Genomic DNA, 20,271 nt, shown 5'->3' on the forward strand with positions numbered 1-20,271 from the left:
GGGTCTTGGCACAGATAAGGAGTGAAAAGCTTGCAGAGCTGAGACTTCTGCATTAAAAAGCCTTGTAGCTCCAGCCATGCTCTAAGTGGTCTTAGCTCAAGACCTGTAGTTAAGTCTAGACTTTATTGCTGATTCCTGAAGGCACCCAGCTGCAAGCTTTCTTACCAAAGTCCCAAAGCAGTAAGTTCGAGGTACTTCCTGGCCCTGACTCAGCCGGTGTGGAAGAACTCCCTGTTGACAGTGGTGCAAGAGCAGCTCTGAGCCTTCTCTAAGAGAGTTCTGGAAAGCATTATCCTGGCCAAAGCAGATGAAAGTCTCTTTGAAAGCTTTTCTCCTAGCCTGCTTAGAGACAAAGGCAAAAACCGTAACACGTGGGAATGACCAGTATCCCACGCACTGCTAACTGATAGTATCTGGGTATTCTGCTTTCAAAAACATTTTGCTTATGAGAAGGAAACATGTTCCCATCACTAACTGCCCCTGGAGCAAGTCATCTGCCCTTTCATGGTCTTAAGGATCTCATCTGTAAAATGAAGAGTTGAATTAAAATGATTGTTGTCAAATAATGACAATTTCATATAGTTTGATATATACACCCACATTCACTGTGCATATACTCTCTCACACAGTTACTCATTCATTCCATAGATATTTATTGCCTGCTAGGAGGAAATATTTGCAAATCATATATTCAATAAGGGGTTAATATTCAAAATACGTAAAGAACTCATATAACTCAACAACAAAAAAAACAAACAACCTGATCAAAAAATGGGCAGAGCATATGAACAAACATTTTTCCAAAGGAGAGATACAGATGGCCAACAGGCACATGAAAAGATGTTCAACATCACTAATTATTAGGGAAATGCAAATCAAAACTACAATGAGATATCAACTCACAGCAGTCAGAATGGCTATTATTAAAAAGACTAGAAATAACAATTCTTGGAGAGGCTGTGGAGAAAAAGGAATGCTCATATACTGCTGGTGGGAATGTAAATTGCTGCAGGAACTATGGAAAACAGTATGGAGATTTCTCAAAAAAGTAAAAATAGAAATACTATATGATCCAGCTATTCCATTTCTGGTTATTTATCCAAAGAACATGAAAACACTAATTCGAAAAGATACATGCACCCCTATGTCAATGGCAGCATTATTCACAATAGCCAAGACTTGGAAGCAACCTAAGTGCCCATCAATGGATGAATGGATAAAGAAGGTATGGTATATGTACACACAAAGGAATACTACTCAGCCATTAAAAAAAGATGAAATCATGCCATTTTTGACAACATAGATGGATCTTGAGGGTATTATGCTAAGCGAAATAAGTCAGATAGAGAAAGACAATTACAACTACCATATGACTTCACTTATACGTGGAAGATAAACAAACACATAGATATAGAGAAAAGAGTAGTGGTTACCAGAGGAGAAGGGGGTGGTGGGAGGGCAAAAAGGGTAAAGGGGCACATATGTATGGTGACAGGTGGAAACTAGACTCTTGGTAGTAATGAACACAATGCAGTCTTTACAGAAGTCGTAAAGATGTACACCTGAAATTTATATAATGTTATAAACCAATGTGACCTCGATAAAACAAATTTTAAAAAATATATTTGTTGCCTGCTAGATGCCAAGCACACTTCTAGGCACTGAGGATATAGCAGCAAACAATACAGACAAAGCCCTGCTTACTTGGAGCTTAGTTTCTAGGAGGGGCCAAAAGCAAAATAATACACAGATATATGTCAGGTAGAAATAACTGCGATGGCGAAAAGTAAAGAAGCTGTCAGAGTTGGGCATGATGTTCTATTTGATATATAATCAGGCAAGGCCCCTCTGAACGAGATGACAATTGGGCAGAGCTCTAAAAGATATATGGTAAGGGAGTGAGCCATTGGATATTCAAAGAAGGGGGTTCCAGGTGGAAGCAACAGCATGTGCAAAGTCCCTGCGAGGGAAACATCGTGACCTATTTAGTATTCAAACAACTGCAAGGAAATTAGTGTGCTTGAGAGAGACAATGACCAAGGGTGAGAATGGAAGGAGATGAAGTCAGAAAGATCATCAAGGTCTGGCAAAGCCTTGCTTTTATTCTCATTGAGATGAGAAATCACCAGAGCATTTTGAACTTTGGAATGGCGTGATCTGACATATGTGTTTAAAAGATTACTTTCATTGCTGTGTGTGGCAAATAGACTTCGAGGGACAAAGGTCTCCCTCTGAGCAGAGAGAACAGTTAGGAGGCCATTGCAATACCCCACATGAGGAATGATGGTGGCTTGGACCAGGTGGAGCTGATAAGAATTGGCTGTTTTGAAGATAAAGTCAATAGGATTTGCTAATGTACAGTATGGAGAGCATGAGAGAAAGACAGCAGTCGAAGATGACTCCCAAATTTTTCACTTAAATAAGTGAAATGTTGGAGCTTCCATTTACTGAGCTGGGAAATACTATGGACGGAAATTATTTGAGGTGGTGAGAGATAGAAATCTGGATGTTTAATTTTAGGCATGAGACGTTTGAGATGACTTTGAGATGCCTTATGAGAATGTGATATTAATACCACAGGATCCAGAATGTTCTTTGGAGAATGATAATTCTTCAAAGAAAATCTCCAAATTAAAATATAATCCCCAATGATGCCACTCACATCTTCTCCTTGGGAACTGTCCAGAGAATACCTGTGCCCAGTGGTATGCTGGTGATTGTTTAATTATCTGTTCTCCAGGGGGAAAACATTCCCTAATGTGTCACATTTGCCCATTTCCATGGTGTAAATACTCCCATGGTGGCCAATTTCAAGCTACCAATGTGAAGTCAGTGACTGCGGAGAGGGGAAGTGAGTACAATTGGCTCTCCCACACCAGGAAGAGCAGCACGCTCCAGCACACCACTGCAGTAACCTCTTCCCCAAGCCCCCGCACTCTCCTCAGCAGAGAGAGAAAGAGGGGCAGCAGACACAATTTTACATGAGGAGAGGATGGCTTTGGGAGGTTATCCATTAAACACCTTTGCAGAGATTTTGAAAAAACGGGTTGTGAGAAAGCCTGAGGCATTTGTATTACAAACAGCTGCCTTATTGTTGTAACAAACTGATCCAAGATCTGACATTAATTCTCTCTAATATAAAACAAGTTTACTCTCAAATTTCAATGGGGGGGGGGGGTAGCGCGGGACAGGGGAGGATGTGGTCCCTGGTCCTACTGATGGCCCTCCAACTCATTTTCGAAGGGAAGGAAAACTCCATCCTCAATATTTGTTTCCGGTGTCCAAGCCCAGATTCCCTGTCCGAATCAGTTAGGGAATGCTGGATCACTTGCAAATTTGGAATGAGAAAAAAAAATTGCTCTAGGCTTTAACCTGCTCCTGGAGAAAACTATTTTCTCACGGCAGTGTATGACATTAGGTTTGTGTTAGCAAACCGTAGTCCAGTCAGCAAATTAAAGATTCTTAAGAAAAGCTTTCTTTCCTTCTCTGCTCTAGAACAGGGGGTCTTAAGCCTCTCTGCCGTTTTAGAATCAGCTGGGGAAATTTGTTAGTGGGGCACACTCAGAGAATTAGGTCGAATTGGTCAGTGACACCCGGGTGTGGGTATTTTTTAAATGGTCCCCAGCTGATTCTAATTTGTAGCCAGGGCTGCGAACGACCGCGCTAGAAGTTCCACAATGAGTGGTTAGTTAGAATCAACCTGATTACTTCGTGGTTGTTAAAAGAACACTCATACACACAAAGAAGCGGCTCAGTGAGGTGGAAAAGGGCTGGCAATTGGCAAGTCTCGAGTTCTGGTCCCATTTCTGCCACTTAGCATATGTCCTTGGAAAAGCTATTGAACAGTGTGGACTCCAGAGGTTTAGCACAAATGGGCTCTGGGTTTGCTCGTCCCCCTGACATTCTGTGTCTGTTCAGATAGGGGAGCTGTATCACAGGAGTTTCACTTTGGCACCTAGCAAGGAAGCCACCTATATGGTGTGAGGGCATGTTTTCATAAGAATGGCAGCCATGGCTGTTGTTGCTTGCAACTAATCAAAGAACTGGTAAAAACATGTGGATGAGGAATGCCTGAGCATAACAAGGCTGGACTAAAGATTTGCCCAAAATCAAGCAATGTGTCTGGGATGGAGAGTCAGGTTGATGCACAACTCTAGCCTTTTCCAATGCCCACAGCTGAGTTTAGTTTCCTGGTTTTATTGTCTCACAAGGATGCAGCAGAATTAATGAGAACCCACCACTCTTCAAAACCCTGAACTTTCACATGGTTCATGACCAAACAATAAAGCAACAAAAGGTCAATTAATAAATGTATTCTAAAATCAAACAATATTTAACCGCCTGACCTTTTGAGTTATTAACTGTGGGGGGTCCCTTCCATGAGCACTGACAATTAATGGTCAGTTGCACCAAACTCTCGTTATAGTGGAAGTCTACACAGTCTCCCCCTTGTCCTTCCTCCCCCAATCCAGAAGAATCCTATCCTCCCTCCACTCCATGCACACACTCCCCCACTCGCAATAGACACCAAATTGGGACCCAAAGGAACAGATAGAACACAGCAGCATGGCAAGGCCCATAAAATGACTGTTCCCAAGGAGGATGAGGAAAATCTTCACTAGAGAGCAGAGCCCAGCCAAGGGCAAGCCCCCACAGGATGCAGGGCCTGATGTCCCTAGAGGGACACAACCACTAAAGGAGTCAGAACTGGCTCGGGGCAGGCGATCTCAGCCTCCACTTATCGCACTGTACACACTTCCGGCCCATCTCCCGTCTCCAAGTGTATCTCCGGGGGAGGCTGGAGAGGAAGAAATGCTGAACTGCCAGTGGCCGCAGTAAATGGAATGGAAGTTTTGTCTTTTAAATCCCTCAAAACAGTTGCCAAAAAAAAATGTAGATAGAAAAAGAAGAGGAGCAGAAACGTTCAGGACTTCAGATTGGAAGGCCAGATGGGGGAAGCAAATAAATTCAATGCTTTCAACAAGAGAGCAGGGCGCTGCTGCCAAACTAGGCAGGGGGTTCTCTGTTTTTGTTACCTCTTTTCTTACCCAAGAACAATTTCATGGAAATGGATGGTGGGATGAATCAGTTACATTCACAGGTCACCCTTTTCCAAATATAATAGCCAGTTTAGCAAAGCTGGTCTCTTGCCTGTGCTCACAGGGTCCCTCTGCCTAATAAGCTCCTCCTTATCCCTCAGGACTCAACTCAAATGTCACCTCCTCTGTGAGGCCTCCCTGGACTCCCCCAGGTAGAATCAATGGCTCCTTCTCCTTTGTTCCCAAGGCCTTCATCCATACTCTCCAAGGACATATTGCCATCTTGTCATCTAGTTATGTGTCTGTCTCCCCAAGTAAACTGGGAGCTCCCAGGGGTAAGAACTAGACCTTGTTCATTTTCTCATTGCCAGTACCTAATAAATGCTTCCTAAGAGAACAGATGAATGGACAGACACAAAAATACCAGGGGAATTCAGAGAAGCCACTGGCCTGAAAAGGATTCTTAGTCTACAGGAGACAGGGGAGCTGCCCGACCATGAGACAAACTTTCCTATAGGCAGCGAGTCATCTTTTCTGGAAGTTTGGAAGGGCTGTCAGCAAGATCTCTGCCAGTCTCCTCTGAGTCTCTCTCTATTTATACCCTGGGGCCAGGAGACAGGAGGAGGCTGTCTGAGCTCAAGGACAATGGTCTGCAAGCAATACCTTCTCTGCATTTATTCTTGGCAAGGCTCTCCAGGGTTTAGGTTTCCTATAGAAAGTGGCCACTGAGAGAGGGAAACTCTAGTTTTTAAATTCTCCTGCTATTGCCAAAGAAATTGACGGAAACTTTAAATATCTGCTTAGTAATCCTTAAGTTGCCAAAATTCACCCTTAACCAAAAAGACTATCTGTATAGATATTGCAAAAGTCGCTGACTCAAAAAATTTCAGGTTACAGGAAAGGGAACAGCAAAAAAAAAAAAACGTAAAACTGAAGAGATCTCTAAGAGAACAAGAAATTTTGCTGGGGGGCTATAAAAACAATAGCCCATTCAAGTATTTTAACTGTGCAATGTGGCAAAAAAAGAGTTCGGTAAAATACTTGGTGTTTATACACTTACTGAATCTAAAAAGAAATACACACACACACAAATAAAGCAACTTTTAACCTAACTTGCCAAAACCTCAGTTTGTTCGCTTTTAAGAAGAGAAGCGAAAGCCATAGTGATTGAGAGAACATATTTAGATGCCAGACCTGGATTGAATCCCTCTCCCCAGCCTTCCAGCTGCAAGACCTTGAGCAAGTTACTGGAGCTCCCTGAGTTTCAGTTTCTGGAAAATGGGCAGTTATGCGGCCTCGTGGGCAGCTGCACGTAAAAGATCGCAGCACCGTGCTGCACACAAAGAAAGGGCTCAGGAAGAGGTAAGTGGCAGTGATCGTGGTAGAAGTCTCCAGAGTCATTATACCCATCATCACAATAACAAGAAAACAAATGGATGTCAGGAATTTAGGAGGAAAGGAAAAAGTCCCGGTTGCAGGAAGAACCTCCTGAATTTTCTTCTACAGCTTCATCTCCTGTTTATCAAATGCCTTAGTCTCTTTGTAGAATCCTCAATAATGAAAAAAAGACCCAACCATGGTCACGGAATTTACAGGAAGGGTATTAACACATTTGAGCAAGCTTTCCAACCAAATGGTTGAGACGAAAATGGTTTCTTTTCCGAACATTCAATTACCAGGAAAACTCCACACCCTAGGAGCTTAGTTCTCCTAAGTTTGAATTGTTCGTTGGTTTCAGGAGGCCTGAGACACTGTCTTAAATACAGATTTCTTTCTAGAAGTTGCATCAGAGAGTTTCCACTTGTTATGTCCTCAAGAGCCTGGAGGAATTGAATACACACCCCAAGAGGAGGCCTTTTTTGGCATTAAAAATGAAGTACCAGCGCCAAGCACCAGCCCCAAGCTCATGGACTTTGTAAGAATCACGTCCATCGCTGAAGATAGCACTCTGTCACCAGAGGCTTGAAAAACTCAGCAGGACAAAGTCATCCTCAATTTTATTAGAGGTTTTCAAGGATAAAGGCCGGACATTTAAACACAAGTATATGGTGGGGGGCACGGGGGGTGGTGTATGTGTACACACACAACAAAAGCAGGTATGAGGATTACGAGCCATGCCCCACACCTGGCTCTGCCTGTCATGTTGAAGATGATCTCCACTTGCACAAGTCAGTTCATCTATGCCAGAAAGAAAAAACAAAAAGGAAATAAAGACATTTTTAGATCACCAATGAAACCCAGCCAAACTTACAAGTATCAGTGCTATCTCAGTTCATTCAGGCTGCTATAATAGAACACCATAGACTGCGTGGCTTATAAACAACAGAAATTTATTTCTCACAGTTCTGGAGGCTGGGAAGTCCAAGATCAAGGCCCTGGCAGATTCGATGTCTGGTGAGGGCCTGCCTCCTGATTCATAGACAGCTGTCTCCTCACTGTGTCCTCACATGGCCTAAGGGGCAGGGAAGCTCTCTGAGTTCCCTTTTATAAGGGCACTAATTGCATTCATGAGGGCTCCACCCAATGACCTAATCACCTACCAAAGGCACCACCACCTAGCACCATCACATTGAGGGTAAAGATTTCAACATATGAATTTTGAGTGGACACAAACATTCAGTTCCAATAATCAAGAAGCAAATAAATTAAAATGGCTCATTTCTACAGACTCAATTTTTATCTGACTTTGGAATAAATAATACAAGTTGGCATTTGGGTTAAGGATTTTTTTATTCTTTTCTATTGCAGTTAATCAATCTTTAGCATTTGGGTTCAGGGAATGGCAATTATAACATAATTGCATTTCATAACCATGGATCAAGTGATGATTGCAGTATTATACTTAAGAAGAGAAAGAAACCATTCTCAGATAAAAAACATGCTGGAGAAAAGAGTGGATAATGGTAGATAATTGAGACTTGGCTTATCATGTGTGCACTTCCATATTACATATGTGAGTATATACATATACATATATATGCATCAAATCAATGCCAATATTATGTGTGTCTGCATATGCATGTTTATATGTATATATCTGGGTATACATTCATGTATATATATAATATGGGGTTGTGTATTTATTTCTATGTATAAGGGTGTATATGTGCGGACATATGTACATATACAGGCATTGAAAAATCCTTGTGTATGAACAATATATGTGTGTGTTCTTGTGAAGCTTCATCCTCACAAAAGAATTTGTCTCATGAGCCCTGTCTATAGCTGACATACGGGCTTGTTTTAGGAAAGATGTTTTCCATTTATTTGGTTTATTATCCCCTGGTTGTTTCCTTCCTCCAGTAAAGAAATGCTGAACCTACAACTCCTTCCTTCCTCTCCACCAGATTACCTGCCCTCACTGGGAAAAGCCAAGTCCTTCCCACTCATGCAGGCCGTGACTCACACCATCCTACTCTGTGGACAGCCCAGGGCGTCCCCATGCCTGTTGTAGGTGACTGTCTCTATCAATCCCAACTCCCTCCTCGAGAAGGCCTTTGTCTGCCTTAGTAGAGTACAGATTTTGGTGGGAAGGCTCATCCAGGCAGCCTCTACGGGACATGTGACATCTGGATCCAATAATGCCTTGCAGTAAATTACCTCCTGTAGCCAGGATCAAGTCACATCCCCTATGTTCATTGTGAAAGTCATCTGTCTCCCTGTGTTACAAAGTCTCTTAAGAGGGCATGGATTTAAGTTCTGACTTTTGTATAAATATAACCCTGCTGCCCTTGAGAAAATGTGGGAAATTCTCTATCTGGTAAAGGCTTTTTGTCGCTATACATGCCTACTATCCTGAGGCCATATGCACATTCTGCCCTGCCCTGATTCCCTCTCTCTCTTTAGCCTGGGGGATCTCTACTGAGCATAGAATGTAATGTCTTCTCCACCACCCTACTTCAGACTCTTGGGAGACAAAGGAAGAATGAATTTTCCTGCCCACAGCACCACCACTCCATTCCCGGCCATGCTACGAGAAGAGTCAACAGGGTACCAGGGTTCACCATCATCATGCTCTTGGCAGTCTGTCATTAAAATGCCTCCACTATTCCATCTGCACCCCTGCATCTCCTTTAGCACCCTCCCTCACATCCCCAAATGTCTAGTCTCAGCTCAGAGGCACTCCCCATGCCCAATGGAGCCAAATAATCCTGAATTCCCCTTAAACTTGCTCCACTCTCATCAAAAAAGCATCAGTCTTTTGAGTTCTATGTCTCTAGAGGTGATGGGAGATGATGTGTTACTTAGTTTAATTATCATCTGCTGCATTTGCTCGCTAATGGGTTTTCCCTTATCAAGAAGATTAATAGAAGATAAAACTAGAGGTGGGGTTCTAAGAAACCAATGTAGGCTAATAATGAGTCATTTGAGGAAGGAGTCTTATTTCAGTCCTCTTATGCCATCCCGTGTAAATGCTCACCAACTCTCTACCCAGCAAAGCCAGGAGGAGGGATAGATGACCACTGGAAAGCACTTCTCCAAAAAGACTAGGTTAAGTCTTCCCAATCCTCACCCCCACCCCTGACCTCTCTCAGAACCACACACGGAGCTTCTCTCGGCTCCCACGTGGAGGGTGGGCTTCACCCTGCGGTAGGGAGCCAGGCAGACAAACAGCACTCCAGGGGCCAGAAGCCTCAACGTGCTTCCCCAAGGGCACCACTGAGGGGCTGGAATACATGGAACTTGCAGGCCAAGCAATCGCAAACACTTTTGGCAGGAATACAAGGGCCATCAAGAAGCTAATTTAGATCCCGCCTGGCTGACTTGGGTCTGGAAGCAACAGAGAAAGAACAAGAAAATTATGTTATGTAGTGAATTGTCAGAAGGCAGGCAAGACCCAAGGCCTTGGTCTTAATCATGTTCCATGTGAAGATGTTCTGGCATGGTGCATGCGTGAAACCTGCCAAACCTTGAGTAATGGGAACAAACAAGGGAGGAAAGAGAGGGAGGGTTGAGAGCGACTGGTGGGGAGAGGGAAATCAGGCCGTGTCTAGGTGGTGCCAAACATCTGGGTAAACTGTAAAATGTTTAAGCCAACAGCCAGCCATTCTGTCTATAGAACAGCAGACATCAAATCTGAAAATGTCTAGGTCACATCATTGTAATTTTGTTTTAGTTTTCAGTGTTTGTGCAGATGTTTGAAAGTTCCTTGAGGGCATAACCAAGGCTGATTTATTTTCAGGTATTTCCACCTTCCAGCACTTACTACATGTCTGGTACTGGGTAGCTTACTTTCCATGTGTTTGAGGAAGAGACAGAGGGAAGGAGGAAGGGAGGAAGCCATGTACAGATTACCCCCAAATCCTTAATGACAGGATGATCACATAATTTATTGCCAAAACTGGGACAACTCTGAGAGTAAAAGGGGGTGCTAATACAGGCCCAAACCATGTGGTCACCTTACTTAATGGCCGGTTATGTATGGATAAATGAAACATTAGAAAGGAACTGCCTTTGTTATTATTTTCTAAAAACTATGTTAGACAAGCTTGACGTTCACAAGAAATAGTAGGAAAGTCAAGATGGCTGGAGCAGAAGTCGAGGAGAGCAGGAAAATGAGGCAGGAGCAGTCGACAGAAACTTGACTTCATTCCAGGTATGATGAGTTGCCACCTGGGTGGGGGTAAGTTTACCGGGGTGAGTGACAAGATCTGATTTATGTTTTAAAAGATCTGCCTGGCTGCAGTGTGGAGAATGAAATGTAGGGGGAAAGGGTAGCATCAGGCCATTGTGGCTGTCCAAGTGAGAGAGGATGGTGGATTGGGCTAGGGGGTGGTGATTGCAGAGGAGGCGGAAAGAAGAGGATAGTTTCAAGACAACTGGTGTAAGATGAGTTGCTGATGCAACAGATGTGGGAGGTGAGTTAAGAGAGGCGTCAAGGATGACTCCTAGGTTTAGAGGCTGAGCCACCAGCTGAGTAGCTGGTGATGTCCTTACTCTACCTGGGGAAGCCAGGGGAGGTGAGTAGTTTTGTTACACCTTCAGTGATTTCAGTGATCTCCCACTAAAAAAGAGTCACCCCACAACCCTCAGTCACTCCCTGTCTCTTTCCCCTGTTTACCTCCCCTGTGGCTCTTGTCACTATCTGTAACTGTTTTATTTATGGGTTCATTTGGTTAATGACTTTCTCCCCACCAGATTGTTAGGGCCAGGACTTTGCCTTGTTCACCAATACGCCTAGCATCTAACACAAGCTCAATAAATATTTGCTGAAAGGAAAACCAACATAAGTTCTAAAAAATACTAAACTGGAGCTCCAGTACCTGTTCTGAACCAGCGAGCTATAGAACCTTGGACAAGCTATTGGGCTTGTCTGGTTCTCGGCTCTCATCACTATAATAAAAGATTTGAATGGGATGCTTGCCAAAGTCCCTTTGAGCTCAAACATTCTGGGACCATGATTATGTTTTTTGATGCTCCCTGGTGAACTCAAATCAACAAAACCAGAAAGTGGTGTCCAAAGCCCTCTGAACCAAAGAAACATTTTTGGCCTAGAGCTCAGGAGGGAGGTTTTCCCCAGTGCCCAAGCCTCACACCAAGGGGTGGAGCTATATCAAGATCACAGGGAAGAAGCATGTGCAGGTAGAGCAGGCTGCGCTCACTCCCTTGGGTCTTTAAGGAGGCAGGCAGCACATCACCCCCATTACCAGCACTGGCTATACACCAAATATCTCCATTTTTCCAGGACTATTGGTTGGGGTCACTATTGGTTGGACTCACCCTGTGAGTCATCATCAGCGCCCCCCTTTCTTTTTCTTCATGTCTGCTCCCATTATTCAAATTTGGTGTGTAGTTTACATGAAATAAGCCAGATCATGTTTTCACTAAAAGTGACTAAGTCTGCTGTCATCTGACAATATAATGCATGATTTTATTTTCTCCTTTCCTCCTTCTTTCTTCCAGCCCCATGTCCAAGAGGGAACTTTGGAATGAGCCCTGTGAAGGCTGTTGCTCTGCCAGCAGCGCTGTGATCTCTGGGTCTTCCTGATTCCATGCCTGGTATTCCTGAACCTGACAGCTCCCCTGATCTGATCTTTCCTTCCTCCATTCTAACAGGAAAGAGAGCATGCATAAAAGAAACTGACAGATAACCCAAAACCCCATGTTAGTTATTAGTTAAAACCTCCTGAGCTGCTAACAAGAACCAGAACTCATCCTAGGAATGTTTCCAAACCTCTGCATTTAGGTCAAGTTGGTATAGAATTATAACACTATCTACTACAGCTCCACACCATCATGCCTCATGCCAATGGCTACCCCATACCCAAAGGAAAGCTCCTGAAAACCAGGACAGAGGACAGAGACCTGAGCCCAGATATACTGCTGGCAGCTCTACTTTGCCTGTTTCTCCAAACCTTGGATCCCAAGACCTGTGCCATGTCTAAACAGCAGCACTCCTCTTCTGCTCCACTTCCTGACTGCACTGGACCTTTGGCTGCAAGTCTCTGGCCACACTCTGTCTGTGCCCTTTGCCTGACATGGACCCTCATCTACTGTTGGAAACACTGACACGAGTGTCCTATGGAATCAAAGAAATCAAATCTTCACAGGCTTACCAGCTCCCCCTATCTTGCATTTTTTCTCCACCTTCCCAATTTTTGGCTTATAACCTGTTTCAGGTCCTCTCTTAATCTTTCTTAGGCTAGTCTGAGACTAGTCTCCTCTCACAGAACTCCTATTCCAAGGATCCGCTGGAGACTTGGTGAGCAGTTATACTGGTGACTGTTTTCTCTGCCAAACACGTTGTCTTCTGCTGCTTCTAAATCTGTTGTTAGAGAGATGACCAGGCCCTGCAAATTCTCTTTACTCAGGCGTCACCCAATTTGAAGAAAAATTAACACACCTGGTAGCAACTTTGAATGCACCCACTGGATGCATACACATGGTCTGGTCTGAACCACAAATATTTCTCTCCTGTATCTACAACAAGGCCTGGTTATGCTTGCCCATATTAACAGACAACTGCTCTTGCCTCTGTTTAGTTATTCTCCATAACTGTGATCCTATTCAAATAGAAGTCTGGTCATGTCACACATGTGCTCACAATCCTACAATTTCCCCTCCATTCATCTCAGAGTAAAACCAAAGTCTTCACAACGGTCTAGAAGTCCCCTAGAAATTGGAGGTGTACCCAGTCATTTCTCAAACACACCAGGCATGCTCCTGCCTCAGGGCCTGTGTACTGGCTGTTCCTCTGCCTGAAATCGTTCTCTGCAGATAACATGGCTCACTCTCTCTACTCCTTCAAATCTTTGCTCAAATGACGAATGCTACCACGTATTTTACAATTTCAACCTTCACCTAGCCATCCAATCTCCTTTAACCTGTTTTTTTTTCCTCAATCACATTCTAATATACTATGTAAATTTTTTATCTAGTAAATCATTCTTTATTTCTGTCTCCTCCACTAGAATTTAAGTTCCAAGAGGGCAGAAATTTTTGTCTGGGAAAAAAATAGTTGTACTACTTCACAGGATTATCAATGAGGAAATTTATGCAGTGTGTTTAGCACAGCCCCTAGAATATAGAAAGAACTCTGTGGATGGTATTTATTATCTTCAACCGTGATGGGTGAATTAGACTTTTGGAAATAATCAAGCTACCTGGACTGAAGCCTGGTAAATACAGTAATAGTGTCTCTGCTCAAAAGCAAGATGGGAAAATAATGCAGTATGAGTGGTTCTCTCTTTGTGGTTCCTAAACCAGCACTACAGAACAATTCCAGGAGAGGAAAAAAAAGCAACACTCTTGTTTTAAGCAATAGTACTCTCAACGTGGCCACTTGGAAAGACAACACCCACTTGGCTACATAAGTTCCGACATATTTACTAGTTCCATGGAGTTCTAATAGTAGAAATAAAAGTAGTTGAAAGAGAGGCCCTTAGAGGTCCTCTGCCATCCTCCTGCTTCACCAGCTCACTTTATCCTGATTTTCTGCCAAGGAAAGCCGAGTGCTCTTGAAGTATATGGGTCAAGAACCTCTGGGGAGAAAGTACCGAAGAGGCTTTATGGAGAGGATGTCACAGAAAGTGATACCCTGAACCAGACCAAGTAGTAACCTGAGTGTTGTGAAGGTCTAGAAACCCAACCCGGGGAAAAGTGATCAGAGACAGGACGGCTCATTTGCAGAACAGACTTTCTGGGGCCCAGAGGAAGGGGAGGAGGGGCAGACTCACCCCTAATCGGGCTGACCACCAGCCACCCTGTTACAGCTCTGTGGCCTTCCTCCCCTCTCCTTTCCTCTGGCACCTCGGGGGAGAGGGAGTAATGATATAGGGGAGGACCAGAGCAACACACTCAACCCTGCCACCTGAGGAGATGCAAAGCATGGGGCTCTTCCATTCTAGCTGTGTGCACTGTCCTTCTCTAGGGCTAAGCACATTCTTCAAATTGTATTAGAGACTCAAGGAGGAACCTTAGAGATTGTCCTTCCTCATTTTACAAAGGAAGGAGCTGAGGCCCAGAGAGAAGAGTGTGGAGGTGGAAGATACAATTGGTGGCCCTCCCATACCCCTTCAGTCCACCCCAAAGGTCACCTGAGATAGGTGTCCTACCCAGCAATGACTTCCTGCATCTTTCTGCCCATGGGTGTCCTCTGGCCTCAGGAGCATGCTCAGCCTGCAGGCAGAACAAGCCAGAGGTGCCAGGGAGTTAATACCCAAGAGGCGACCCTCAGTCTACTAGGGGGAGTCATTTCAGATGCCTACCAGACTGTTTCTTAGAGGGAAATTTTCTCATCTAGTTCGGGCTCCAAATTTTAAAGTAATGGGGGAACATTCTTTCACATTCAAAAGAGAAGTGCTAAGCTGAAGCTTTTAACCATTTTTGTTCCCTTGGACTCCTTGTCAATTTGGTGAAGACCGCGGACCTCTCTTCAGGATAATTATTCTTAATGCACAAAATAAAATATATAGAGTTACGTTAAAAGACAACTATAAAAACAACTTAAAAATAATTTTTTGTGATACCATAATATGCAGACTTTATTTTAGAACTATAAATAATAAGATCTAAAGGAACATCTCATAACTATCATAATTTTAAATTAGTGATGAGCATTAGTAATAGTTTCTGCAACAACTGTGATGTGATATGAAAATATGTGTGATTTTTGTTGTTGACAAAGTCACAGGCACTGCTGATACCACTGTGCTGTGTTGCCTACATTGATAATTGGAGGAACAGGTAAAATGCAGTTAGAATTTAGAGAATAAAGATGTAATTTATTTCCCAAAGTTCACAGACCCCCTGAATTTTCTACATGCATCCTTTGGTGTTCTATGAACCTCAGAGGGAACCCCTGGGCTGGAGTATCCATGTGAGCCTTGCTAACTAGTGACTCAAAACTGGTTCAGTGGCCCCATGAGCTTCTCTTCCTTCCTGAACAAGTCAGTGCTAAAGCCATCAGTTGGAACAGAGCAAGCTAGTTCTGCAGCGGGGATGGGAGAAGCCACAGTGGCTCAGAGTGAGGTATTAGAGTTTAAACAGAGTGAGGAGGGTGGCCCTGTCAGGGAGGGGATGGCAGCAGATATGGGAGATTGGTTATATACAAAGACCTTGATCAAATCAATAAATATGTTAACAATGGAAGCAAGGTTTCCCACTGTTGGAAAAGAGAGTTATAAATACAGAAAGGGGGAAAGTCCTAGCGTTGGGTTACAATTGGAGACATCTGTGTGAACTCACAGTTTTCAATAGATGGAGAAATGTGTACACACACACACACACACAGAGACATACTAGCTCTGGCCATTGAGAGGGCCTGAGAGCAGCAATCCTCCAATAACAATGAGCACTCCTAGCACTCAGATCTTGGCTTCGAAATACTATTTTCTACTAAAAGTGCCCAGGGCTCTTTGGAGAAATGGCTGATTCCAGGGCTGGAGCACAGAAAGTACAGGTGAGCCCAGAGTGTCTTCCTGTGCCAGAAAGCCAGCAAGCACTCAAAGAATGCCAGATTCTGTCAAAGGAATACAGAAGCCAGCTTGAATGGGATCCCACTGGCCAAACCAGGGACAATTTTAGCATGAAAATAAATAAGAAGAATTAAAACTCATTCAACATAATGGGAAACCATGAGCCTGTACAGACATAAATACATGAATAAATTCAACGTTTGATAAGGAATGAGATGTTCATACAGTTTCAAAATACCTCCCCACAAAATGTGTATCAATTACACAGGGAAAAAGAGTACCTTTACAGCGGGAAAGCCTAGAAGACACAAACTTAATCAAGTGATCAAAGGTAACAACACCAATAATAGCATAAAGAGACATCTGTGCCACTTGATAGGAGGCAGTGAAAAGAACTTTATCTAACTGCTGTGGTATTCCTGCAAAAGTGCATAATCGGAATCTAGTCCTGAGGAAATATCAGACAAATCTATATTGAGGGGTGTGCTATAAAATAATTGGCCTGTAAACTTCAAAGTATCAAGGTGATAAAAACCAAGGTATGTTGCAGACTGAAGGAGGCCTAAGAGACATGAAAACTAAATGTGGCACATGATTCTGAACTATATCCTTTTGCTTTAAGGATGTTATTAAGACAGCCGGCAAACCTTGAATGGGGTGTGAGGATTAGATGATAGCAAGGCATCAATGTTAATGTCCTGATTTTGATGGCTGTATTGAGGTTACATAGGAAAATGTCCCCTTTTCTATAGGAAACACCCTCTAAAATATCCTAGGGTGATCACATCCACGTTGGAAATTTATTTCCAAAGGTTCAAGAGGAGAAAGTTCTTTATAGTGACCTTCCTAGTGAAAGTTTGGGATTGTTTCAAAATTTTAAAAAGAGGGGGAGAGGCTGGCTCATGACCTATAGTCCATCACTTACCTTTAACCAATCAATAAAAGGAAATAAAGACAAGCGAAGGAAGGTAGGAGAAGAAGGATTTCTTCTGAGAGTTGTGACTGTGTGTTTAGAGAATCTTATTCATTTCAGTTGGGTGTCAGGGAGAGACATTCCCCACCCCAACTCAAGCCTTAGAGGGTGGGTGGATCTTCCTGAAAGGGAGATTAACATTTTGCCTCTCAGCACGATGCTTGCGAAGCTGCAAAACTCACAGAGCCCCTATCACTGCAACCAGAGCAGGGCATGAAAAGGCTTGAACACAGCCTGCCCTTCCAGAGTTGAGTGGGCAGAAAACACAAAATACCTCCCAGGAGCAGTGGATCCCCTGGAGGACAGCTATGCTTGAGCTACCTCGAAAAGATTCAACTCCAAAGGCAAAGTGAACCCAGCAACAGGAAGCTCAGGGGAAGATTGGAAGCAGGGTGAGGGTGACAAATAAAAATGGCAAGCAATAGGATATATTGGAGAATATGAGGAAGCCATTTGTTATAAACCTAATTCGGCCTGACCTTGTCTTTCCAAAAGGGCCTGGCCATGGCTGTTGATCATGCATTGTATATCTGCTTTAGATATTCCCTATGGCAAGAACAAAGGCCCTTGAGATAAAGGTGCAACTTCCCTCCCCCTCCCAATGTTGGCGTCTCCTTAAGGATTAAGCATCTTTCTTTAGTCTAGAAACTGGTTGCTGCGCTCACCTGTGACCGCCCAGCTCGAGACAATAGACTTGCCTCCTGCTACGCCCACCAAGATAGCAAACCCACTACCTGCTGTGTCCATCAAGTGCTGTACCGACAGGGCAATCTTGTGACTATTGTGGGAGGGACATTTCAATCATATGTGAAACACCCTGTTTGGGGGTATATAACCACTCTGTGCACCCCACTTCTTTGGTGCCCTTTCTTCCTTTGGGAAGAAAGGCCCCGGGCCATGGTCCTCAGATTTCAGCTTAGAATAAACTTGCCCAAATTTTCATTTATAGATTGGTTATGGATTATTTTCATCGACAAGGGGAACCATAAGTGATCAGCAGGAAGGTGAGCCCCCAAGTCAGGGAACAAGGCAGTGAGCAGTGCCTGACACCTCTTTAGGGAAAGCTTTCCTAAGACCAACAAAAGAACCCCAAGAGAGAAAGCCAGTATTTGGGTATCCAACACCCAGAGGGCATCAACCCCAGAATACAACTGCACTAAGATCAGACTAAAACAACCAAGAACGAGCAGTAGCAAAATAAGAGACAGAAGAGAAATGAAAGAACAGGAAAGAGAAATCAAGGAGCCAGCCCAGTGGTGTAGCAGTTAAGTTCACATGCCCCACTTCAGCAGCCCTGGGTTCATAGGTTCGGATCCCAGGTGAAGACCTAGCACCACTCATCAAGCCGCACTGTGGCGGTGTCCCACATAAAACAGAGGAAGATTGGCACAGATGTTAGCTCAGGGCCAATCTTCCTCACACACACAAGAGAAATCACAGGACAAAGCACACTCCACTCTTCCCCACTGCAAGTTCCCAAGACTTGATCGCACCAGGAAGCTCTGAATTGGAAGAAAACTTGAAATTTTGATTTGGATCATAATTTTTTAACACAAGAAAGTAAAACTAGAATACCTGAAAGTGACCAAACATCTGTTGAATCTTCCAGGGACAGGGGAGGAAAGACCAAAAGACCCTGTTTGAAGAGTAATAGTGAGCAAGAATAATGGGACTCTCTGCCCCCTGAGTCCAGCTTGTGCAATCTGCCGGTCACACATGTGTTATCCATGAGTCCTCACAACACTCTAGAAAGGGGGCCTTCACTGTGAGCCTGATTGCAAGGGACCTGAGTGCAGTACCAAGTCACGGCACCCAGTGCGCCGGCCTTCCAGGAGAACAGGGCATTGCTCTGTACCACAGCTTCACACGTGGGTACTGAGAGAGCAGGGACCAATGGGGAAGCCAGGAGGTGGGCAGCAGAAACCAATGAAAGATAATGCAAAGCACAGTTGCAGGGAATTTGTTTTGCTTTGTAGTGGCTTCCTGGGAAAACCACAGCTACAGGGAGGATTAGCAATCAGGGATGGGGTGGTTCTTTCAGTGCAGAGGCATTGGCAGAAAACACATTGTAAAAGCCAAAAACCCAGCAAAGAAAACACCCACACCAGGGATGTTCACAAACCCAGCTTCTGTTTATTCACCCATTGCAGTGGTTCTCAATCTTGCTTGCAGATTAGCATCACCTGGGAGTTTTTAAAAATCCTGATGCCTGGGCACCAATCTCAGTGATTCTAGGTATTGGGATGTTTTTTAAAGCTCCCTGGATGAATCTAATATGCAGCCCAGGCTGAGAGCCATAGCTCCATTGCAATGAATTTTGTTCCTTTAGTTTGAAAAAAAAAAAAAAAGGAAAAGTTTTTGTCTCAATTACAAATATCAACTCCAGAAAGTTTTGGCTGAGCATGAACCTGAATCCTGAAAAGTAACTTTTTTGAAATATAAACATACCAATGAACATTCCAGCATAGCCTCATTTGCTAGGTATAATTATAGACAGAGATATAGAAGCAGAGATATATCCATCTTCCTGGTGCTAGTGGTAAAATATATACGTGTTTTTCCTGCATTCAAGGGAGATGTTCACCAGTTTGTCTTATCCACACTTACTCACCTGGACCTCCTTGCAAAGAAACACACACATTTGCAGAGTAGCTGTATGTCATTAGATATGCAAGAAGTTACAGAACGTGCAAAGCCGTTGGACCCACCAAGGGATTAAACTGGGGGCTGTGTTTCATGAAAACTTCTGGAGCCAGCTGAACCCCCACAGTACAGCATTTCTATCCACCCATTGACACTAGTGTTTCAATAGGAGCAGAAAATAAACAAGCATTTGGACAGAGTCTTCCTTTTAAGAGACTTTTACATTATTTAATTCCAAGGTCACTTTCAACTTGTTTTCAAATTGTTTTTTAATATTTCCCCATTACTGACATTAAAACAAAAGGTCCAGATTCCTCTGCTTGAAAGTCAAGGTCCTTCATAATCTATTTCCAACCTAACTTTCTACCTTTATCTCCCTCTCCCCATCCCACTCCAGAACAAATTATCTTTCATGGCTAGTAAGTCCACTCACTATCCCAAACTTGGCAAAGCCAAATTTTTTCTTCCATGTACCTTTTTTCTTCATTAAAAAGTATTTATTCAAAAGGTTTTTATTGACTATTTTTTCCTACTGAAGATAATAGTGTTTAGTCTTAAACTGAAAAAAGAACATATTTAAATAAACATAGATACATAGTTTTTCTACTAATAAAAAGGCAATGCTGACAATATCATCAACAAGCATTGGGATTAACTGATTACACTGCCGGCGCCAACCCTTCACCCCTCTCTGGATCCT

At 43.4% G+C, this 20,271-nt stretch overlaps 1 long non-coding RNA gene across 4 annotated transcripts in view; it reads right to left on the reverse strand.

Moving 5' to 3' along the window:
• The window catches only part of LOC103549867 (uncharacterized), a 95,297-nt gene that overhangs the window by 24,676 nt on the left and 50,350 nt on the right, over positions 1 to 20,271 (reverse strand). The window contains exon 4 of one of the 4 annotated variants that reach the window (XR_011530386.1): positions 7,068 to 7,217. The exons of 2 other annotated variants lie outside the window; for them this stretch is intronic. This is a non-coding gene — a long non-coding RNA (uncharacterized lncRNA). Of the gene's footprint in view, positions 1 to 7,067; positions 7,218 to 20,271 lie in introns of those variants that run through there. One more of the 4 variants, XR_011530391.1, reaches the window with a different exon arrangement.

This window comes from Equus przewalskii, chromosome 20 (genome assembly GCF_037783145.1).
Source record: "Equus przewalskii isolate Varuska chromosome 20, EquPr2, whole genome shotgun sequence".
In the NCBI taxonomy this organism is placed as follows: domain Eukaryota; kingdom Metazoa; phylum Chordata; class Mammalia; order Perissodactyla; family Equidae; genus Equus; species Equus przewalskii.